Source organism: Bison bison, unplaced genomic scaffold (assembly GCF_000754665.1).
Source record: "Bison bison bison isolate TAMUID 2011002044 unplaced genomic scaffold, Bison_UMD1.0 scf7180017864312, whole genome shotgun sequence".
NCBI classification, from domain to species: Eukaryota; Metazoa; Chordata; class Mammalia; order Artiodactyla; family Bovidae; genus Bison; species Bison bison.
In genome coordinates, this window is record NW_011494884.1 from 3,197,661 (window position 1) to 3,217,010 (window position 19,350).

At 39.7% G+C, this 19,350-nt stretch overlaps 1 protein-coding gene across 5 annotated transcripts in view; it reads left to right on the forward strand.

Moving 5' to 3' along the window:
* The window catches only part of GUCY1A3 (guanylate cyclase 1, soluble, alpha 3), a 65,093-nt gene that overhangs the window by 470 nt on the left and 45,273 nt on the right, over positions 1-19,350 (forward strand). For 2 of the 5 annotated variants that reach the window (XM_010852505.1, XM_010852509.1), the window contains exon 1: positions 13-755. The exons of the other annotated variants lie outside the window; for them this stretch is intronic. The gene's annotated coding sequence lies outside the window, so the exon portion shown is untranslated. Of the gene's footprint in view, positions 1-12; positions 756-19,350 lie in introns of those variants that run through there. 5 annotated transcript variants of the gene reach the window in all.

A 19,350-nucleotide genomic window follows, 5' to 3' on the forward strand; every position in this document is an offset into this window, starting at 1 on the left:
GGGAGCTGCTCTCCCACGGCCCGGGCGCCGGGGGATCGGAGCCCGCAGAGTGAGGCCGCGCTGCGCGGGTGCGCGGTTCGCGCTCCTACGGGGCGGGAGGCTGCGATCCGGTATAGCTTAGCGGGGCCGCCCTCAAACTTCCACGGGGGCTGCCGGGGCTCCACCGAGGAGTGAATGTGCGTGCGCGCGTGTGTGTCTGTGCATGTTTGTCGGGGTGTGTGTTCGCGTGTGTTTGTGAGCGCGCGTGTCTGTGTCGGGGTGCCCGCTGGCGCGTGTGTTAATTGCTGCTTGGGGTGTGTGATTCCCACTGTGATTTGGGGAGCAGTGAGCAGGGGTCTGCGTCTCCGTGCCCGGAGCCCGTCTTGGATGGGCTGAGCAGCCTCGCGGGGGCACTTGTGCGGAGGCTGCTTTGCACTGTGGTCACGTGGTTTCAGGCTATGGATTCCCTGCGTCTTCTTTTGCTCCCTCACTTCACAGGGTTGTGCCTTCCTTTTGCACTTGGTGAACAGTGTGTATCTTCCGAAGTAAACCAGAAGGTTGAACGTGTCGCTTACTTGTGGCAGTGCATCTTGGTTTCCAACATATTGAACCCCTTCGGAATTTTAAGAAGAACAGGTCATAAAACATAGTTCTAAATTAGAGCTTCATTTATAACGTATCAGAGTCTGTTCTGTGATGGTGATTTTATTAAATGTTTACCTCTTCACTAGAACTGCTCTTAGGAGGAACATCTTTGATCCTCTGATGACACATGGGTAAGCGTTGGAGTCTTCAAGTGATGGATATAGATTTTTATCTTGGTTCATAGTGTAATACTAATCTGTTGCTTTTCCTAAAACGGCTGTTTTTGTTTTGTTTCTTCAGGAGTTGTCATTTCCGGTACTATATTATGAAGAGTGGTAAAAGTCAATAATGGCAACAATATAACAAAAATATGAATATCTAAAATTTCAAAGCAAATCTTAACTTGTCAAAAAGCCATGCAAACTTTATTAGGCATTTGGGGAGGTTGCCGGTGTAGTCTGGACTCTGTTCAGTTATTACACAGCTTGGTTTGTGGATTGCTTCCCGGGGTCTAGAAATTTTACATAAAACATTTGAGTCGCTGCATTTTGAGGGAGATAACCCAGGGTTCTCAGGTAATTTAAAGTGATTTTCGACCCAATAGAAAAATAAAAACCACAGAGTTAAATAAGCTATTCTTTTCATGTTAAAACAGCAGGCTTTTTGCATAAAACCTGTTAGGAAAATTCTAGAATAATTAAATATTGTTACAGTAATTAAGCGTCTCACATAAAACAGACACACTTGTATATTTTAAAATGTATCTGTTAGGAAACTGAAGTAGCTTAAGTTTATTTAATAGAAATATGTAATTAATAGATGGCTACCTTCTGCTGCTTCTTGTGCTGTAAGATCTTTTTTTCAGTGCATGACAGAGAAAAAAGGAATTTTATTTTTCTCTCATTGAAACCCAACACAAATATAATGGAAAGTACTTATGCATGGTACAGTGTTTTATAATGTATGAATATAAGAAGCACCTTAAAGGTCTGCTACAAGGTACTTGGGTATAAAATAACATGTTCAAGGTACTTTTTTGTCATTCTTGAGAACATGGAGATGCAGCTTCACAAGGCTTGGTCCTCATATCTCTTATAACTACGGTTTATTAAGTGATCTTATGTTAAGACATTACTTTGAAAAACTTTAAATCAATCAAGATTGGATTAAAAATATCGGATTAAAATTGGATTAATTAATTGGAATGAATTGGATTAATTAAAATTGGATTTAATCCAATATTGGATTAATAAGTAAAGAAGTAAGTGAATTCAAATTGTTATTTCCGTTATGAATGTCAGATTTGCCAGGAAGTTGCTTAGCTTCCTTTTATTTGCTAGGAAATAAAACTTTTATGTCATTGATTTTTATACCACTTAATTATAAATATTTACCCAAGCAACTTTTGTTAAATGTTACTATTTATTACTTTTTTGCATATTTGTGGAAACGTATTTTTCTTTCTAAAATATCAGTGATTTCACTGGTTTTTCGTCTCTAGCCTTCTAGATGTTTTCAGTAAGCATTTGTTAGGTGGCTGGGCAGTAGTTTTGGTTAGGTCTCTCCCTCTTGATACAAGAAGAGTTTTTTGCCATTTTTAGGTCTTTAGATGAATAAATTTAGCCACTCATAGACTAGTTGACTCATTTGACACTAGAGTAATTTTTTGGCTTTCCTGACTTACATAGGCTTCTTCTGTTTTTCTCAAACGGTTTGGAAGTGTCTGACCTAGTTTGTTTCTCTGTCCCCTGAGTGTAGGCCAATAGGCTTGCACTTCCCATAGCCTTGAGGCTTATAGAGTATGAACGGAAGTATTTGCTAGGAGTGAGGGGTTTTAGGCCAGTCACCACCAGCAGCAGTAGTTTATAAAACTGGAGGGACTCTGGGCCATGTACCCCCGTGGGCACACCCCCTCACCTGGCACCCCCCCACAAAATGGTGATTATCAACTGCTTGTAGTTGCTTTCCTGGAATTCTTTCTGTTAATAATCTTTTGTTATTATTATTATTAAAATAAACCCTCCCTTGCAGAAAATCAAAGGCAACTCAAGTTAATTCACTCACCACCTCCTCCTCCTCACTACAGTAGGAATTAGTAAGAAGCCCAAAGAAGACAATGGCTTTGGGAGCGAGCACTCTGGGAAAGGGGTCTGGGCAGACCAAGGAAAGCTTCTTCATTCTGAATTTTTTCCAGGTCTGACATAATTCTATTTGCCTTTTCGCTGTGTTGCCTTACATCAAAAATACCCATTCAGACAGGTAACCAGACAGAGAAAGACATTTATCATATGATGTCACTTATGTGTGGAATCTAAAAAGCTGATACAGAGGAACTGATTTACAAACCAGAAATAGGCCCACAGACACAGAAAACAAACCTATGGTTACCAAAGCAGAGAAGGGAAAGGATAAATTAGGAGTTTAGGATTAAAATACAAAACTACTACTTGATATAAAAACTACTTTATATAAACAAATACAAAACTACTACTACTTTATATATATATATATATATAAAGCAGGTAAACAATGGAGACCTACTGTATAGCACAGGGAATTATACTCAATGTTTTGTAATAAATTATAACGGGAAAAGAGTCTGAAAAAGAATATACCTACATATGTGTGTGTGTGTGTGTGTCTGTGTATAACTGATCACTGTGCTGTACACGTGAAACTGAGACAGCTTTGCAAATAAACTATACTCCAATTTAAAAAAATACCTGTTTATGTATCTGCATCACTACCAAACTCAAATCACTCTCAGGCTGTTCATCCTTGGATTCAAGATGCCTGGCACATGGTGGGTGCCTAATAAGCTTAATTGTGTTATCTTCGTAATTATTTTTTTCTTCTTCATAGTTATCGATTCGTTTTTTGATGCGTTGGTGCTGTGGGTATTTGGTTTGGGAATACTGTCTCTGGATTAGCATCTGTCTTGTGAGGAGCCTGCAGGAAAGAACACTGCTGTGCTTTTTTCCCATGGGGCTTGCAGCTGGTTCAGAGCTGCTTGTAACTGCTCATTCACCACTGCCCAACTACCTTTTGTCTTTCTAAGTTTACACCATTTACCCTCTCCCCATGACCTGTGCTTATTGACTTCCTGAACATTCCACTTTCCTTGAGAATCTACACTAACAGAGGATTTGTTTTCTACACTTTGACCAACTGTAATCGCCTATAACTTAATTCAACTTCTAAGCATTGGATCCACAGGACTGCAGTCCACCTCCCTGGGCCTTTCTGCCCAGCTGAAGATGCTGAGCACTTCATATTCTTTTTCTGACCTCAACCCCTTGTCCTTCCGATAAGCCCTTTTACTCAAAACCACTTACACCCTCCTCTCCGGTGACTACTCCTTAGCCATTTCCAATTTTCTCAGGTTTTTCTGTCTTTACTCAGTGCAATGATTTTGGCAAGAAATGTCAGCTGTGCTCCATTCCTCTGCTTTCTTGCTGCTAGACCTCTTAGCTCTTGATTCCCACCAACTTCAGCTTCAGGGGTGGTTAATAGCTCTAGGCAGTTATTTTATTCTTTCTTGGATAATTCCTATCAATTTCTCTATGAGACATGTGGCAGAGTTTTCCAGTCCAAATTATCTTTAGTTTTTTCATTCTTAGCAGGTGACCTTATTTCCAAATTCAAGGTGAATATTAAGATTGATTTAGCAAGCTCCTTACCAAGATTTATCTTGAATGTGGAAGGCATTCCTTTATTTGACCTGTTCTGAGCATAATAATTCTTTTCTTATATTGAGCTATACTATTTGCCTTTATAATATTCATATCCAAATTTTTACCTTTTAGAGTACTTATACAGAAAGCTTTTATATATAATATTTGAGACATGTATGGCTTCCCTGGTAACTCAGTTGGTAGAGAATCCACCTGCAATGCAGAAGACCCTGGTTCTATTCATGGGCCAGGAAGATCTGCTGGAGAAGGGATAGGCTACTCACTCCAGTATTCTTGGGCTTCCCTGATGGCTCAGATGGCAAAAGAATCCACCTGAAATGTGGGAGGCCTGGGTTTGATCCCTGGGTTGGGAAGATCCCCTGGAGAAGGGAACAGTATTCTGGCCTGGAGCGTTCCATGGATTGTATAGTCCATGGGGTCACAAAGAGTCGGACATGAGATCTCTATGGTAATGTTCATTTTCTTCAACTCACCCTTAATTGGCATAGTTTGAATATCTTATTATCATCAGGGAATTTCTCCTTTGGGTGCATTCTTGTTTTTCTGAAAATGTGGTCCTGAGAGCTGAAGCAAGACGAGAGGACTAACATAATTAATCTCTTCTAAATACCATATGGTAAATCATCCTAAAATCAAATCTGGTGTCTCTTCCACTGTATTTTTTGCATCCATACTACACTGTTTAATTAGGCATCTTTTTGCATTCTCCTCTGCACGTATACTTCTTTTCCTCAGTTTGCACATTTGGCCACTAAATGTGGGACTTTAAAAAATAGTTACTGCAACTAAATACAATCTTTACCTTTAGTTAGCCTATTGTTCCAGAGGGTCAGGATATTTTCGGATTTTAATTCAATGAGACAGGCTAGCTATTCTTCTTCATTTAGAGGCATGAGCAGATTTAATCAGGATACAATTAATACCTTCTTCCAATACCTGTACAGAATGGAGAACGGGCAGAACATTTAGCCCCAGATGCCTCCCCTCAAGAGTCCCTGAATTAATCAGCCATCTTTAGAAGGCTGTTCATGTTGTGTTATGGTCAAGTAACTCATTCATCAGAGTTTACATTCCTTTGTGTGGCCCGAGTGGGTATATTCTGTGACAGACTTGATCAGATTCCTTGCTGGTGTGCATTTCCACTTTCTGCAGACTAGCTGTCAAGTAAACCTGTAAAAACAGAAGGAAATAACCCCTAGGCTCCTCTGTAATGATGGGTTCCTTGTGTCTCCCTAGCTGGTAGGTAACAATGCTTCACATTTTGGGTGTGTACAGACCATAATGTTGAGAATCTAGCCTGGAATCAGTGTCAAGTGCTCTTGGCTATAAAGTTGGTGGAATCTAACTTCTGTATTTTGAGAATTGAGACCATAGCAAGATTCCTTGCTCTCTATCAACCCTTCCTTCATCATAATGTTTTAAAAGATGATTTTAACTGTTCCCTTATCACATCCACACACGCTTTCAGTACTTTGTGGTGAGATTTTTCCAAATTAATGGATTTAAACTCTTTTGGAATATTTAACTTCATACTCTTGCTTGGACCTTAAATTTGTTACTTTGATTTTTGCCTTGCTTTTGCCAGGATGATGATATTTTCTTGAAGAGCTGAGATGAAACCATACCAGCATCCGGTAATTCTGCCTGTCAGTCAGGTAGCATCGTTTGAATATCTTTGCCGCGAGCAATCAGTGTGCTCTTCCTACAGCTAAAGAACACGGTTAGCACTTCTGTATCTGGCAATAAGAATGAGAATTGAAAGAACATTTTTTGAATTTGTGATTTTTCAAAACACATGATTTTTCGAAAGCTTCAGCTTACTTTATGTTTTAGGACACACTCTTCAGAGGTTAGTCCCTCTTTCGTACCTCATGATGAAGTGTATTATGGATTATGTATGTCTCTGAGGAAGATGCAAAGATTATGACAGTCTTGCCTGCCTGAAGTTAAAGTCCGTGTGTGAAAGATACCAGCACCAGAACAGTCTCAGAATTACACAGCAGCACTCAACTGAGAGACTGATATTTGTGCTGCAGTTGTATAAGAACTCAGAAGCTGTAATCCCACAGGAGGGAGGTGCTGAAGAAGGCTTTCTGGGGAAGGTCTGGTGCTTAGGGGAGGTTTTACAGCAGGACGAGGTTGCTGGATGTTGCAGGACCTGTGGGGTATAAATATATGGGAGGGTGGAGAGTGTCAGAGGCAGACGAAAGGAAGGGGCCGTGCAGGAGGCAGCTGGGTGTGTAGGTGTGAGAGGTGTGCAAGTGTGTGTGAGTGTGTGAGGGTATGTGTGGGCGAGAGTGTGTGAAGGTATGTGTGTATGTGAGGATATATGAGGGTGAAAGTCTGTGAGGGTGTGAGAGAATGTTAGGGTGAGAGTGTGTGAGTGAGAGAGGGTGTGTGAGGCTGTGAATGTGAATGTGTGAAACCATTTATGGACGGAGAACTGCATGGGCAGTTCTTCACACCCCGCAGCTCTGTAGTGCCCCTTTGCAGGAAACGGGATGACATCCCATCCCTTTCTAGATTCCCTGCCCCTCTCTGGGTTTCAGGGGAGCTGGTACCTCCTCAGCCTTCACATCTCAATCTGGGCTCTGCTTCCCAGAACCTTAGTTACTCTTCCACATCTGCAAGAGCTTGTTATGTTTCTTTGCACCTCCCTGTTCATCCCTCATCCTATTATTATTGTCTGCTATAATTTATTTATTGGACTATAGTTGATTTACATGTTGTGTTAGTTTCAGGTATATAGCAATTTGAATTGGTTACACATATACATACATATATATCTATTCTTTTCAGATTCTTCACCCTTATACATTATTACAAAATATTGAGTATAGTTCCCTGTACTATACAATAGGTCCTTGTTTATCTATTTTATATATAATAGTGTGTATATGTTCATCCCAAACTCCTGATTTCTCTCTCCCTCCCTTTGCCCTTTGGTAGCCATAAGTTTGTTTTCTATGTGTGTGGGTCTGTTTTTGTTTTGTAAACAAGTTCATTTGTACCAGTTTTAGATTTCATGTATAAACAATATCATATGGTATTTGTGTTTCTCTGTCTTATCCTCTGCTGTAATCGCTTCCTGAATTGTCTGCAATGAGAGGAGGTACCATCTCAGGTTAGTTCCCATTCTGTTCACAGACATGTAATAGAAGTGCTCCAGAAATCATGAGCATTCGATTGAAATTGTATGATGTGAAATGGGCAGCTGGGAGCAGTGAGTGTTGGAGAATATTGGTAAAAAGATTTACAGTAAAATGGGGTTAGGTTACAAGATTGGGATGGCCACTGAACCTTTCTTCATTAGGTTATGTGAAACCATTTTGTTTTTTTGAGTTTTGGGGAAGGGCTGTGTGGCTTAGGCACCACTTTTAATTAGACTTTCATACATCAGTTTGAACACTTCAGAGTTTGGGGTGCACCTCTAGACGTAACAAGGAAATTGTGTGGCTCCTCACCTTGCATCAGGTGTTTCCATCCATGAGGTTGACAAAGCTTAGAACTTTAATACTCTGTCTTTTAAAAAGATTTATTTACTTACTTGGCTGCATCGGATCTTTTGTTGCAGCGCACAGACTCTCTAACTGTGGCGCATGGGCTTAGTTGCTTCACAGCATAGGGGCTCCTCATTTCCCAACAAGGGATCAAACCTGTGTCCCCTGCAAGGCAGGGACTGCAAGGCGGATTCTTAACCCCTGGACCACCAGCAGAGTTCCAATGCTGTGTATTTTTATTAGATATGTTGCATTACTAGTCTAATTTTATATGTATGCACTGGAATTGTCAGCTCCTTATTTTCAATTCTCAACCATTTTGCAACTTCAGATATGCTCAATTATAACTAGTTAAATGATATGTGGCTCATATGATTAAGTTAAGTAAATATGGGACACAATTTCACTGTTTCATTAGTATAATATGAACTTTTAAGTTGTGTATTTGTGAATATAAAGCTTAACATAGGTTAATTCTTCACCATGGATGAAGAATTTAGAGGATTACAAATATAATGTGGAAGACACTTGGATAAACATACTAACATTATTGAGACTTGATGTGTCAAGATTTGAAGCAACAGATTTTTATGCTGGATTAGCACTGTATGTTTCCAAGTGTGATCAGCAAAAGGCAGTCCTCCCCATGAAAATTCTGGGTTAAAAATTCATTTTTTTCAATGTCTTAAAATATTTGCAGTCACTAATGATAATTAACATTCTTCTTTGTTCATCTCCACAGCAAATAACAGTTTCATATTCCACAGCCTCTATTTCTGGGTCTTTTTTGTGGGGACTGTTTATAATAATGTTCTTAAGCTCTTACTGTGTCATCTTATGCTAAAGAATTTTCCCAGTGGAGCAAGATGTGATAGTTTTGGATAGAGTCTGAGGGTAGCAGGTCATCCTAGCTGAAGTCACTATCTCTCACCACCTCTGTCCTAGTTTATCTTACTTAGGCTGGATTATCCCTACACCTCACTTGACGGCTTGTCCAGGAACAAGAAGACCGGGTGTCACAGGTGTCATAAGGTTACTCTCTACAAAAGTTTCTCTTCCATTGGTCTTGCCCCACAGTCAACTCTTTTGGATTGATCCATTCCTTTGGAGTGGACACGGGGTAACTGTTCTATATCTTTCTTCCCTATTAGTTTTCTTCTTTGCTGACGAAGGAATGTCTTAACCGGAGGTGGCTAGAACATTTTTGCTCACCTGCCTTGATTATCTATCTAAATCAAACCAAGTAAAATCTGTTTAGTTCTTCTTGTCTTAATATTGGCTCTGTTTCAGTGCATGGTGGATGTTGGGACCTGGGGTGTGTCAATCTGTTTTACACACAGTAAAATGGCATTTGGCTTTTTTTTTTTTGCAGTAACTGTCCTTGATAAAAAAGCATTGGTCATTGCGTGAGTACCAAGAATTTTTGCTGCATGCTCGGTGTCACACAGCCTTTTAAGTGGTGTAGAAACCCCGTGGTGCTCACAGCATCAAGTGGATAATCTGACAGCATACTTTATGTCTAACTCTGGTCCCATGTTTCAGTCATGCTCCTACTTGAATACTGTGTTACAGCTATATTGTCTTGGCTGCAGTTTGTCACCAGACTCTCTTGTTTTGCCTTTTTCCTCTGCACAAATTTTTCTGCTCCTTGGAATCCCTTTTCTTGTTTCCTATGCTTTGTTGTTCTTACTTACTCAACAAGGCTCATCTTAAGTCATTTATTTGAGGAAGCACTTACCAAAGTACTGTGTCAGGGTTAAAACAGGCTTTTCTGTGTCCCCATGACACAGAACACCTCATAATAGAGCACACTTCACTAAATTTGTGTGTTTTTATTCTGTCCATACACTGACTCCTACACGAGACTCTCCTTTATCATCTAGTGTTGGCTTGTTTTCGTTTGATTTTTTTTTAATTCCTGAAACCTCGTCCTTTAAAATGCAGTAATAGGTGCTTAATAAATAACTTGCAGGATGTATGAATAAATGAATGGTTGGATGGATGGGTAAATCCAGGAGTTCAGAGAGACAGAAAGATTAAAGATTTTACGTAGGTAGAATAATTATAAAGAAAGGTCTTAAAGAAAGCATGGGCTCCCCAGGGGGCTCAGTAGTAAAGAATCTGCCTGCCAAAGCAGGAGATGCAAGAGACGCAGGTTTGTTCCCTGGGTCTGGAAGATCCCCTAAAGTAGGAAAAGGCAACCCACTCCAGTATTCTTGCCTGGAAAATCCTATGGACAGAGGAGCCTGGTGGGCTACAGTCCATAGGGCCGCAAAGAGTTGGACACAACTGAATGACTGAACACAAAGAAAGCACTTGTGATGAATTCCAGGACAGAATATGAGCTTTAAGAGGAAAGTTATAGTCTTGTCCAGGATTGGAGAGAAGCATGCATCCTTGGTTGATGGAGAGTGAGTGTTAAGATGAGAGTAAAGCGGTGGTATAGCCACACAGTTAGTGAGACTTACAGTTTTTCATCTGTGAGCAGTAACTATGCATTTGGTAAAATAACTCACAATCAGTATATAATTGTTTGAAATAAAAAGGAATATATTTTCAATATTTAACACATTCAAGTTGTTCCAGTTGAAGTGTATGAAAAAATCCAGCTTTACCCTGAAGCACAATTGAAAAGAGAGGAGTGGTTTCATGTGTCTTAATACAGCTATAGATATTCTTTTGGTATAAAAATTTTGAAATTTGAGAAGTGATCATTTCATAAAGGTTGCTTGCCATATAGGATCTGAAGCCATTAAAATCCATCTTTCTGTGAATGGAACCTTTGTTCCTGCATGAGTTTGGAACATCATGGTCACTGGAAAATTCTGGTCTCCTTGTTTTGCAGATCTTCCAGATGTTGACAAACTACACTTTATTATAGAATAGGAGAATAATCACATTAATTAACATCACCATGATCTCATCAAGAAAACTTGAAGTATTGGGAAGCTGTCCAACTGCCATGGTAGATGTACACGGGGCAGCTGTGGGTTGAGGAAGTTTTCCAGTTCCCTCTTTTCAAGCCAAAAATCTGTCCTTAAATAGAAGAAAACTATAAATAAATTATTCTTTAAATTAGAATAAATATTATTAAATTTTAAAATAATAACTGTTAAGCTGAAAATTTCAAATTAAGAAAAGTTACTATAATTTAATGTCACTGCAAAACAAAACCCACAAGAGTGGTTACTTCTTGTGTTTACAGGTAGGTGTAAGAACAACTTGGGAATTTCAGAATAATGATTTATTGGACAATAATGAAGTTAACAGAGATCAGAGCAAGTACAACCAACAATAGGGAGAAGGAGCACAGTAGAAGTTCTGAGAACAAACCGAGTTTACCTCCCCCAAATACATACATTTATAACATTCATACCCTAAAGCTCCTACCCTAGAAAAGTCTACACAGGCAGCATTTCATTAGTTGTAGAATGATGACATTGCAGCTGTCATGTGACTTCCAGGAAGCTGCACAGTGCCCTTGGGAGAGAATGAGAACGGGAAGGACACAGGGTGTCTGAGCGCTGGCATGAAGGCAGCTCTGACCTTGCACGTCCTGTGAGTGACTCTTGAGACATCCCCCAGGGTGTGCAGAACTTTGCACACACTGACAACTACTGCTTTGGTAACCAAGCCTCGAACAAAGAAACATCAAGGGGCTAGAAAGATATAAACCTAATTTCAGGCAATAATAGTCAACGTTCATTAAGTACATACTATATTCCAAGCACTGGGAAAACCAAATTACCCTTCTTGAACCCCCTGGGAATTGTTCTACCCTCATCATTTAATTTAAGATGCGGAAGCAAAGTCAAGAGCAGAAAAGTAATTTGCCTAAATATCATACATCAAATTAGTGGTGGAACCAGTCTTTTTAGCCAAGCATCTTTTAAAAACTATGTTTACCACCTTAACCACTTACATATAGGTGTTTCTGATGGTTTGCATATAATCAATAGTGTTTTTAAAATAGTCAGATTAGACTCTGTAGCATAATGAGCTTTAGAGTTAGGTTTTGATGGTCTATGAACTTCCAAATAAAACACATAAGACAAGAAAAATTAATACATTTAGTACAAATGATAGAAATATAGTTTAACTAAAATAAAAGTATCATTAAATTTTCCACCAGTCTAAAGTTATGACTGTGATATTTAGGAAATTGTTTTCATATTAATTCTTAAAGAATATTTTGTTGGATTTACAACTTAAGGTAAAGAGAGTTTTTTTCTTCTTTCAGCCCATACATCTTTGTTGCACTATCTGCTAGTCTTTATTGCTTTGGTGAAAAGTAAGTACAGATCATATCATTTCCTCTCTGTTTCTTTTTCTTTAACCTCTGGATATTTTTTAAAAAGTTTTCTTTTTATCTTTGAATTTCAGAGGTCTGATAACATTATGCCTAGCTGTAGTTTTCTTTGTGTTTATCATGTATGAGTTTTAATGAACTTCTTGGATCTGTGTTTGATACTATCATCAAATAGAGAATGTTTCCAGCCATTATTTGTTCAAATATTTTTTTACTTTCATTTCCTCTCTTTTATTTTCTGGACTCTAAATGCATATATGTTAGGCCTTTAGGTGTTGTCCTACAGATTTCAGATCTATTTGATCACTCTTTGTTCTCTTTGTGGCTTTGTTGGAGTTATTTCTATTAATTTGACTTCATGTTCACTGATCCTTTCCTCTGATGTTAAATGGAATTCTTTATTTCTGTTGCTGTGATTTTTAGCATTTCCAATTGTTTCTTTTTCTTTGCATTCTGTTTCTTAATGGAAACCCCCTCTTATGGCTGCTATTCAACTATACCACTGGATTCTAATGTATATTTTTCATGGTTGTTTTATTTATTTATTTAAAAAATTTATTTTATTTTTTAACTTTACAATATTGTATTGGTTTTGCCATATATCAAAATGAATCCACCACAGGTATACATGTGTTCCCCATCCTGAACCCTCCTCCCTTCTCCCTCCCCATACCATCCCTCTGGGTCGTTTTAAAGTTCTGTTTGATGACAGCATCTGGGCCAATTCTTGGTCTCTTTCTGTTGATTGTTTTCTCTTGATTGTGGGTCACTTTTTTCTTCCTCTCCTGATGTCATGTATCGGTTGTGTGTGTCATATAGCACACATGCATCTTAGCTGAGGGGTTCTTGGTGTTCTGGTCTCTCCTGCAGCTGCTAAAAGTCTGATGAAAAGACTCTGACCTGTGGGAGATTTTGCATCTTCCACCACTTCTTCTGGGATGAAAATAGCACAGGTCTCATCTCTCCTGGGGCTTCTTGTCTATTTACTTTGGAATTTAGTTCATTTATATTTCTTGTAGTCCTCCACTGAGTTTTTTTCCCTTAAACTTGGCTAAGGTACAACATATATTAATACAAACAACCTCAAATACAAAAAACAGACAATAATTAGATAAGATTTGATAGCTGTACACACGCATGAAACCACCACCACAATCCAGATAAAAATCACTTCTGTCATTTCTCCTGTGTCCTTTTCCAATCAGCACCCTGTCCTCTATTTGCAGAAAATAGTTGTCTGTAGGTATAGGTTTGCTTGCAGTACTTAGATTTTATACAAAGTAATATTTCAATGTGGACTCATGTGTGCAGTCCCATTCACTCACATAATGGTTTTGAGATTTATCTTTGTTACATGTGTCTGCTGGATAGTAGTCATTTTCACTATATGGCTATTCAGCATCTTTTTCATTCATTCCTGTGATTCAAGACATCTCAATTGTTTCCAGTTTTTGACTATTATGAGTAAAGCTGCTTCATGAATATCTGTGTTCAAGCCTGTGTTTGTATATATATTTACCTTCCTCATGAGTAATTACCTAGAAATGGAATAGCTGGGTGGTATGACAGGTTGTGTCAGCATTTCCAGAAACAACCAAACTGCTTTCCAAAGTGATTGTTCATTTTTTCATTCCCACCATCAGTTTATGAAAAATTCCAGTTATTTCTTATCATCATAAAGTCTTGACATTGTTGCTTTTAAATTTTAGACATTCTAATGGGTTTTTGTCTCATGACTAATATTATTGACATAAAGAGATGTTTATTGGTTAGTATTAGGTTTAGGTGAGATCATAGGGTGGGAGTGTTACCAAGTACAAGCTCATACAGCTTGCCGCATGACAGGTCAATAAATCCAGCGATGAGTTGTTGGGACAAGGAATATTGGCTTTATTCAGAAAGCAACCAGATCAAGAAGATGGTGGATTCGTGTTCCAAAGAACCATCTTCCCTGGGTTTGGATTCTAGTTTCTTTTGTAAAGCAAAGAAGGGGAGGTGAGGCAGTAAAGTATAAAAGGTGATTTTTTGTTGTTGTTGTTCAGTTGCTCAGTCATGTCCTACTCTTTGTGACCTCATGGATTGCAGCATGCCAGGTTTCCCTATCCTTCACCATCTCCTGGAGTTTGCTCCAACATGTCCATTGAGTCCGTGATGCCATCCAACCATCTCATCCTCTGTCATCCCCTTCTTTTCCTGCCTTCAATCTTTCCAAGCATCCAAGGTCTATTCTAATAGAACAGAATAGAATAGAATAAGTCTGTGGCCAAAGTATTGGAGCTTCAGCTTCAGCATCAGTGCTTCCAATGAATATTCAGGGTTGGTTTCCTTTAGGAGTGTTTGGTTTGATCTCCTTGCTATCCAAAGGACTCTCAAGAGTCTTCTCCAACACCACAGTTTGAAAGCATCAATTCTTTGGTGCTCAGCCTTCTTTGTGGTCTAACTCTCACATCCATACATGATTACTAGAAAAACCATAGATCTGACTATATGGACCTTTGTTGGCAAAGTAATGTCTCTGCTTTTTAATACACTGTCTGAATTTGTCATAGCTTTTCTTCAAAGAAACAAGTGTCTTTTAATTTCATGGCTGCAGTCACCATCCACAGTGATTTTGGAGCCCAAGAAAATAAAGTCTGTCACTGTTTCCATTGTTTCTCCATCTATTTGCCATGAAGTGATGCGACCAGATGCCATGATCTTAGTTTTTTGAATGTTGAGTTTTAAGCTAGCTTTTTTACTCTCCTCTTTCACCTTCATCAAGAGGCTCTTAATAAATTATTGCAAATATTTTGTGGTTCAAGCCAGACCCTGGAGAAGATGGGTTAACTTTTCTTTCTTGCAGCCATTCACAGGTGGGCCTCCTCAGAATGTTTCTTGTGAGCTGAACAAAGGTATTCAGGCATGGGAAGCATTGTTCCCAGAGACAGTCCATTTTGTACACTTCCAGCTATTGGAATAGATATTCCAGCTATTGTACACTTCCATCCCTTTAGTAATTCATTTGTAGCAAAAGCAATAGAACACAAAGGGTAGAGAAAAAGAAACAGTTCCAATATGGAGTCAGATGTGTTCTTCCCTGTTACAGTAACTTGTGATGGGGTTGGTGCCCTTTTAACAAGACACCCGAGAATTATCATTCTCTCTGTCTCTCTTTCTCTCCCCTTCTTGTGAAGGCACTGTGAGAAGGTAGGCATCTGCAAACCAAAAAGATAGCTTTCACCAAAACTCATCCATGCTCATGCCATGACATTGGTCTCCCACCTGTAGAACCTAAGAAAATGCATTAGTATTGCTCAGGCCACCCGGTTACCCAATATGGTGCTGTGTTGTGGCAGCCTGTCTGAACACAATACCGTGACTGTCTTCAGACTCCCAACAAACACCTCTTTTTGAATAGTGCCCTCTTCTTTTTCCTTCTCAGCACACTTTTCTTATTTCTGCTTCTCCATCTGAACCATAACATCCTTAAGTATGAATATTCCCCAGAATCTTCCATTTGGCTCTTTTCTATTTCTTTTGTTGCCCTTTAACATTGAACAGTTTGAGTAAATGTCCCGATTTGAATGACTTCCTGTATGTGGAGAACCACAGATTCATATCTCTAATCTGTTTTATGCCATTTAATTAAAGACTTGAATTTTTAGATGTATCTCTATCCATATGTCCCTCTTAACAGTTCACGATCCATGTGTACAAAACACAGTGGACCATCCTTCTCTCAACCTGGCTTCTGCTGCCAGTTTCTATTCATGGCACATCATCCTCCCAGGCAGAACTTGAGTCATCCTGCTCCTCGGACCTAGTCAGTTGCCACTGATGCCAACTTTAATTTTGGACTATCTCTGGCACCATCCTTTCCTGCACTCCCCACAACTTCCTGTATCCCCTCCGTTCACCCACACTGTCCTTCTTTCACGGCATGCCCTTCTGCTCATGACTTCACGTCCAATCTCTCGTCATTTTCAAATGACCTTAGTGAACTTCATGCATTTCTATGTGCAATGAGATTTTTTTCTCTTCCCCAAAAGGTAAACATTAAATAATAAAATGGAAAAGGAAGATAATTGATAAATATAATAAAAATGAATAGGACAGCTCATACAAAACAATAAAATAGAACAGGAAAATATATAGAAAAATATTTTCAAAATAATTTCTTCTCTAGTTGTTACATATTTGTGTTTGTGTTGCATGTACAGAAGGACCTAGGGAAAATAAAGGGAAAAGATGGAGTGACCCATATAATAAGGACTTAATACCTCTATATCCTTTCCATGTTTATACCAGATGACTCCAAGCTGATAGTCTTGTCTTTTAATTTCAGCATAAAATAACTTACTAGAAGCCTACAGCTGGATAAATTGTGACCTGCACTGGCTTGTTAGATTAAGGCTGGAAACATACTTAATTTTCAATTAAGGGGCAGAGACAGGGTAATGAATAAGTCAGGCTATTTAGAAAATATGTTTGGAGAATTAAAGAAAGACTAAAGATAGCTTCTTGAGAAAGTGCAAAAGGTGATGAGAAAATCATGAAAAAGAGCCTGGGGAAATGTTTTAGAAGCTGTAGATGCCAAAACAGTTTTATAGTATGCGTTCATATTGGTGTGGTATGAAGATGAAGTGTAGCATGTACAGTAACTTTCAGGTGTGAAACTTGAGCTCAGAGTACCAAGTGTGAAGTTCTTGAAGCCATTGCAGCTTCGGTGGGGGGCCCACAGAAAGCGGGGGCTTCCCAGCCTTTCAGTTGAGGAGGCGATCAGAGTGCATGGGAGTGAACTCTGGACTCCAGGTCAAATGGCCTCCCTTTCAGAGTAACCTCTGACCCTCAGCAGCTTTGGATTTGGGCCAAGTCACAAGAATCTGGATTTCTGTTCTGCCATCTGTGAGTGGGAAGGATTGCAGTAAATAATCTCTAATGTCTCTTCAGGCTCTGAGCTCGTGTTATGTAAATGCTGTGTCTTTGTGTAAACGATACTGAAATGAAGGAGAAGCATTGTTTGGGTTCACTGTGAACAGGAAGGTTTCTTGGAACTTTCCCTGTTTCCAGGCAGTTAGAGATGAGAAGGCCTTAAAACAATGTTGTTGTGGTTTTAGATTTAATGGGAAAGGACTCACTCTCTCAACATGTCCTTTGCGGTATCCAGATATATACCTGCAAACCCATGCTCAGAAGCCAAGTGTCATTTCTGGTAATGATTTCTTTTGAACCAATGTGGCTCAGATGGTAAAGAATCTGCCTGCAATGCAGGAGACCCGGGTTCGATCCCTGGGTCAGGAAGATCTCCTGGAGGAGGGCATGGCAAGCCACTCCAGTATTCTTGCCTGGAGAATCCCATGGACGGATGAGCCTGGTGGACTATAGTCCATGGGGTCTCAAAGAGTCAGACACAGCTGAGCTGTCTAACACCTTCAATCATAATGTAAAAATTCAGAAAGAATTGAATTTCAGTTGGAATTTGCTGCATTTCTTTGTCTGACCTGGTTCCAGCATAAGCTTCAAGCATTGTGTGTCAGTGTCAATGACAAAAGACTATTTTCTGTCTCAAGAATAAGAAAGAGCTGAACAGAACACTTGAGAAGGCCCCTTCCTGCCCAGTGGCCTCTAAACGGTCGGTGGCCTGTGCCCCGTGGACCTACCAGGGAGACTCTCTTCCGGTGTTGCCAGGACGGAGCCCTGGTTGAATGGTAGGGGAGGGGAGGGAGTCTTACTCAAAATCTCTCTTCTGTGTCAGCGTTACTCCAATGCACCTCTATTTTTTCACCTTTGTTAGTCTTTTCCTTGGGATTTTAAAGGAAAATTTCTCAGAAAAATATACTTTCCCATAATTTATTCCTCTGCTTTACTATAAAGACCCCTTGAGTGTGTTAGAGACACTCACAGACTTTCTAGTTGTCTTCTGACCATACTTGCTTCCCCAAACCATAGAGATAAAAGTAAAATTTTGCACAGGGGCGTCTCATGAGAGTTCACGGGGTCCTGAGAGGGCATCTCACACCTGCATTTCTGGGATGTCCCGGCTTCATTCCTTCAGTCCACAGGCCCAATGGCAGGTATGTACTGGTGGAGACTGTATGTACTGGTGGAGGAATTTGAGGAATAATCCCTGTGATATAGAAAAGGTCCCCCATTTATCAAAGGCACCCTAGCACGTTGGGTTTATAATCAGATGGGCCTGGGTTCACTTCCTGTTTCTGCCACTCACTAGTAATGATCAAGGACAAATAATCTATGTTTTAGATTCTTTTTATGTAAAAGATATAAATACACACCCCTCATAGGCTGGTAGTGATGATTCAAGGAGATAATGTATATGATGTTTTATAAGATCAGCAAACTGATGCTATAAAGGATCAGACAGTAAATAGTATAGGCTTTGGTGGCCTTGGGGGTCTCTCGCAATTACTTGGTTCTGCCACTGTTCCAAAGCTGCAGCTTTAGGCCATGTATAAATGAATGAACTTGTAAACATGAAAACCCCTGTTTTCCCTATATTATCGGTACTTCACTTCCAACACCAAATGTGTGTGTTTCCTCTCCCCAGAAATTGCGACACCAGCTGGGTGTCCTACAGTTTAATTCAGTTCTGAGACCATATCCCTAGAGTTAGTGTCGGGATCCCTTAGGTTGAGGGCACAGTCCCACAAGACTGCCCCGGCTTCAGATCCTAATCTCACATTCATGCCTCTGGTGCTTCTGACCAACTAACCGTGAATGAAAGGTCCGCACATCTCCCCTCTCTGTGTTCCATAATAGCCAGATGAGCTTACAGAATTCAGGAAAATAGCTTGCTTACTGTATACGCATTTATTATAAAAGGATACAATTCAAGAACAGTCAGATGGAAGATGTGGGGAAGGACCTGGAACTTCATGGGCTCTGGATGCCCCACCTTCCTAGCACCTACACATGTTCCCCAGCCCAGGAGCTTGCCACCACAGTTGGGTTTTTCTATGGAGGCTTCATTATGTAGGCATGATGGTTAAATCATTGGTCATCATTTGCAGAGATGTGGATGGACTTAGAGACTCACACAGAGTGAAATAAGTCAGAGTAAAACAAATATGATGTAATATCACTTACACATGGGATCTAGAACAATGGTGCAAATGAACCTTTTTGCAAAGCAGAAAGAGAGACACGTGTGGATACCAAGGGGGTAGGGGTGGGTGGGATGAATTGGGAGATTGAGATTGACATATACACACTACTATGTATAGAATAGATAACAAATGGGAACCTACTGTATAGCGGGGGAACTCTACTCAGTGCTCTGTGGTGA